Source organism: Vespa mandarinia, chromosome 17 (assembly GCF_050613455.1).
Source record: "Vespa mandarinia isolate Hongniang chromosome 17, ASM5061345v1, whole genome shotgun sequence".
NCBI lineage: Eukaryota > Metazoa > Arthropoda > Insecta > Hymenoptera > Vespidae > Vespa > Vespa mandarinia.
Genome location: NC_140826.1, coordinates 2744018 through 2750000, shown reverse-complemented (window position 1 = coordinate 2750000; position 5983 = coordinate 2744018).

Below are 5983 nucleotides of genomic sequence, written 5' to 3'. Positions count from 1 at the left end.
GAGAATTAAAAAAGGAAAGAAAAAAAAGAAAAAATAGAAAAGGAAAAGAAGTGAAAAAATATTTTTCCCCCGATCAAAGTCAAATTACGATTGAGTCCCAATGAATCGTCATCAGGGATTTAAGAGTTTTATTATTTGTCATGGGGGAAAAAAATAAAAAGATAATATAAAAAAAAAAAAAAAAAAGAAAAAAAAAGAAAAGAAAAAAAAAAGAAAATAAAAGAAAAAACTAAAAGAGAAAAAAGAAGAACAAAAAAGAAAAACGACGAAGAATCCTGTGACGGATAAGTCATTCGATTTTTTTCATTCACGCGCCATTGGGATTATATGGAAAGAACAATATAACCCCATAGAATATAGTTCATAAAGTACGAACAAGTGAGACAGAGAAAGATAGATAGAAGAAAAAGAGAAAGAGAAAGAGAAAGAAAAAGAGAGAGAGAGAGAGAGAGAGAGAGAGAGAACGATATTATGCTAAAGGATAGAAGGGTGCTTTTGGTTAGCGTAATTTTCTTTTTTCTTTTTTTTTTTTTTTTTTTTGAAAGAACCTCGAACTAGCTACGGTTGCATGAGCAGAAAAAAAACGAAGAGAGAGAGAGAGAAAAAGGAAAAGAAGATCGTTGATCCGATCCATTGTTAAAAGCCAGCTGATGTCGTCGCGTGCCAGTTGCGTGCAACTAACCCCCTTTCATAATCTCCCTCCCTTGCCCCTCTCCCCACCCAACCAACCTTACCAAAGCACTCTACTTACCGTACACCCCTTTTTCTCGTACATATTATTTTCAAGTTTGTAACATTGGTCGTCTTTTGCACTCGTTATGCTAATTTTTATATACGATATTTATTCTCTCTCTCTCTCTCTCCCTCTCTCTCTATTTTACTCTTTTCATTGACCCCGTCGTTCCATCTCTTTCCTTTCGTCTCTTTTATTCTCTTCCCATTGTCTTCTTTTCTCTCGAGAATCCTTATATATTTCTTTCGTCTTTATTATCCCTTTTTACTTATTTATTTTATCCCATTTTATTTTCTTATTTTTTTTTCTTTTTTTTTTTTTTTTTGTTTTTTTTTTTTTTTTTAATTTCTTTTCTCCGGATTATATACTTAGATCAACGTAATACGAATTCCATTCGTTGTTGTTAATCTACTGCAGCTAACTCCGCCCCCTCCCCCTAGTGCCCCCCCCCCCCCATCAGCCATCCTCCCATTTACCAAACAATCCATTTCTCTTTGAAAATTATTCGGGTGTGTCCATTTTACTCTATTGTCTGAGAAAAAGGGATAGATAGAGAGAAAGAGAGAAAGAGAGAAACAGAGAGAGATTTGCCTTCTTTTTCTTTTCAATTGTATGTATGTATGTATGTATGTATGTATGTATGTATGTATGTATGTATATACGTATCTAATTGATTCCTTCTACCTAATCTAATATCAAACGTTTCATCACGAGGGTCGTCATGTTAACGTGACTAATACGTCTCACAATATTGTTGTTCCACTTTTTTTCATTGATAATTAGGCTTTTTATTTTAATTTTTATTTTGTTTTTATTTTTCTTTCTTCTTCTCCTTTCCTTTTTTTTTCTTTTTTCTTTTTTTTTTTTTTTTTTTACTTTTATTTCTTGAATCACATGAAATTTCATCTTACGCTTGGGCATGAGTGGAGAGAGAGAGAGAGAGAGAGAGAGAGAGAGAGAGAGAGAGAGAGAGAATGTATTTACGTATTAGAAAAGAATATTATAATTAGAATCAATTTTTTAATTCCAAACTTGTTAGAATCATTTAAGACAATTCATTGATTTCTTTTTTCCTTTTGTTCATATAATTATTGGATTAACATTAAATCGTCATTTCGATATCTTTAATAATACTTTACACGAATGAAATTTGGATAATTTAATTTTTGTAATTTTCATTAATGTTAACTTAATTTAATGGTGATACGTATAATATATTATATAAATATAATATAATAATATATATTCTTATATATATATATATATATGTATATATTTTTATATTTTGTTTTTAATTTATAGTTCTACACATTAAAATTATAATTCTCATAAAAATCTATACGTACATATGTATAACGTTACCATTATCAATATGAGAGAATCGAATCGGTTTAATTGGGGTGGACTGGACGGACGATCGTATGTTAAGTCGATGGATTATTCGTGAAATTTTGGTACACCCAGTATTGTCGTGAAGCCATTAAGGACCTTGGGGTCCCGATGGTGGCGCGCACGCGTGGCCTCTCTACTTATGGCAGATGGCATGAGGCCCGTGTGTCAGGCAGCTGCAACTCTTAGAGATCATGTGTGTGTATGTATGTGTGTGTGTGCATACATGCATATGCATACATATATATATATATATATGTGTATGTATGAATGTATGCGATCAACAGAGAGAGAAAGACAGATATATATATATATATATATACTTTTTTTTTCTTTTTTTTTATATATATATATAGTAAAATTAGAGCGTGACGGATAGAAGCAAGCATACATTTGTATTATAGGAGACCAACGAAAAGCTTTATTAAAAAGAGGGAGTGTCGAGAAAGGCCCCATGATTTGGGTCTTATAATGTCAATGAAAAATTTCTATTCTAGAATAGGAACCTGTTTTCGTTTTTATGACTTGTGCCGTCATCCTAATAATAGAAATTATTTTCAAAATCGGTTATTCTTAACCGAAAATTTAATCGATTCCTTTTATTTACTTTTCTTGTTTATTTATTTATTTATTTATTTATTTTTTTTTTTTATTTATTTCTTTCCTTTTCTTCCTTTTATAATAATTGATCGATCATCGAACGAAGGAAGAAAAAAAAATCAATTATTCGCTATGAAATATTATTATATTTCTATAATTATGAATAAAGAAAAAAAAAAAAAATTTAATTAGACATAGACTATTAATTTTCGGGTATAAAAGAAGAGTAAAAAAAAAAGGCGAATGGAGGGGGAAAGACACCCTGTCACCTGTCCGCAATTTTACATTAATATTAACATACAAAATTTACTTCGTAATTTTTCTTTCGTCGTGTGTGAAAGAGAAAAAGAGAAAGAGAGAGAGAGAGAGAGAGAGAGAGAGAGAGAGAGAGAGAGGGGAGGGTGGAGAAGAAGGAGGAAAGAAAAGGTGATGAGGCCCAATATAAAAAAACAAAAAAAAGTTTAGGGTCTTTCGTTCGCGAATTACGAATTTACGTGAAAGTAAATGTTTTTTTTTCCTTTTTTTTTCTTTTTTTTTTTTTTTTTTTTTCTTACAATGAAAGAGGTGTTGTATATCTACGAGTTGGGGAAAGAGAAAAAAGAAAAAGAAAAGAAAAATGGGGAAAAAAGAAACAAGAAAAAAGACAGTACAAATAGTAACAGGACAAGAGAATGAACAGCAACAGCAACAGCAACAGCAACAGCAACATCAACAGCAACAGCAGCTGCGAGATCGTTTGAATCGAGCCGAGTGAGCAGCTGTCCTCTCTCTCTCTCTCTCTCTCTTTCTTTCTCTCTTCTTTTTGAATCCTGATTATGCTTCTGGATTTCGTGTCTCTTGCGCCATATGGACCGTCTCGGTTCGAGTGGGCCCTGTATATTCCATAAATAAATACTTCGTCGTACCAGTCTCGCCATTCTAGTGTAAACGTTATTTTTTGGTTTGTTCATTCGTTCGTTCGTTTATTTTTTTTTTTCTTTGTTTTTTGATATTAAAATTTAACCAAAGGATCATGTTGATCAAACGATACATATATATATATATATATATATATATATATATATATTTTTTTTTTTACATGTAATTTATTTATTTTTTTTTTGTTCATTTTCAACAAACCTTTGTCAATTAATAACAACAAAAAAAAAATAAATAAATATATATATATATTGAAAAGAAATAACTTGAAGGATTTGCAATATATTTATGATAGAAATGAATATATAATAGAAGAATTAAATGCGGTGTTAAATTAATAACGATTGAAATTTTATTAGTATATTAATATACGTATATGTATATGTGTGTATGTGTGTGTGTGTGTTTGATTATTATTATAAACGTGTATTAGTTGTTGTGAAATATTATCTTTTAGATTCGTTTAATTATCGTTGTATATGATACTCCTATCGTGTGTCTTGATATATTATTAATTTAATTTAATGCAGGCATATATACACACACACATACACATAAACATAGACATGCACACGTACACATATAATGCATCAGCAAACACATATAGTTATATATGTACGTAATAAGTATTTCGTAGATAATTAAATTATTTGGATAATAAAATTAAAATAGAAAACTATTTATGTATCCTATGTATATTAGATTATTATAATATTTTTCGACAATTGATATTTTATTTGTCGATTTGAAAGAGAGAGAGAGAAAGAGAGAGAAAAGAATTATTTTTAAACAAACAAAAATATTTTTCAACTGAAACAAATACTTAAAAAAAAAAAAAAAAACATTTACTATTATTATCAATTAATATTACTATTATTATCAATTATTATTATCAATTGTTTTAATTAGAATACGTAAAACATGTTAAATATTCTTAAATGGATCTAATATATATATATATATATATATATATATGTATATATATATGTATTGCTTAGAAATTTATAGTTTATATTTTACACACACACGCACACACAAATACATGAATTTTATATTCATTATATATTAATTTATATAGTTTATTTCTTTTAAATTATTTATATGTATTTCTCCCGTTTCTCTCTCTCTCTCTCTCTCTTTCATTTTATATATATATATATATATATATATATATATATATATATATACATATATACACACATGTTTGTATTTATTTTTATTGAATACTAAAAAAATATTTTCCGCTTAATCTCGAGAAAACTACAGATGTTTTTTGGAGAGTACTGAATTGTTGGAACTTCAATGTTAAACAGAGAGAAAGAGATAGATAGAGAGAAAGAAAGAGAGAGAGAGAGAGAGAGAGAGAGAGAGAGAGAGAGAAAGAGAGAGAAAGAGAATCGTTTGCTGAATTTCCGATTCAGATTATCTATTCTGATAACTGTGAAAGACAGAGATAGAAAAAGAGAAAAAGAGAGAGAAAGAGAGAGAAAGAGAGAGAGAGAGAGAAGAGTTGACCAGCAATGGCGCGTAATTCCGCTGCTCGTTGTCGTTGTCATTGTCGTTGTTATCATCGTCGTCGTCGTCGTCATCGTCGTCGTCGTCGTCGTCATCGTCGTCGTTGTCGTCGTCGTCGTCGTCCTCACCGTCGTTGTTTATCGATGGTGACGAATCGACGTGTCCAGTGAAAATCGCAATAAACGAGGATTTCGATAAACACATACGACTCTGTATACATACATACATACATATATATATATATATATACACATACATATATATACATAGGTATGTATTGTACATATGAATGTACGTACATATATATATATATATGAAAGATAAAATGTGTTCGAGCGTGAGATATAGCGAATCGAAAAGACAATCGTGTGTATGCGGATTATTTTCCGACGGTGTGATGCGACACGGTAAGGTACGGTGCGGTACGGAGAGAAGAGATGCTATGCTATACTATGCTATGCTATGCTATACTATGCGATGCGATGTGATGCAATGCGGTGCGGTGCGGTGCGGTGCGGTGTGGTGCGGTGCGGTGCGGTGCAGTTCGGCACGGTGGAGCGCGTTTATTAAATCCGCGCGATAGTTCATATCCACTTTTTGTTCTTCTTGTATAGGAGTGATGCTGGGTAGGGGTAGGATAACCCTGCCGAAATTACGTAGCACGTTATTTTCTTCCTGTTATTTTTTCGTTCTTTTTTTTTGTTCTTTTTTTGTTTTTTTGTTTGTTCTTTTTTTAAGGGATGGGAAGTGCTCGTTCATTCGTTCGTTCGTTCGTTCGTTCGTTCGTTCGTTCGTTCGTTCGCTCGTTTTTATTTGTTTGCGTTTCTT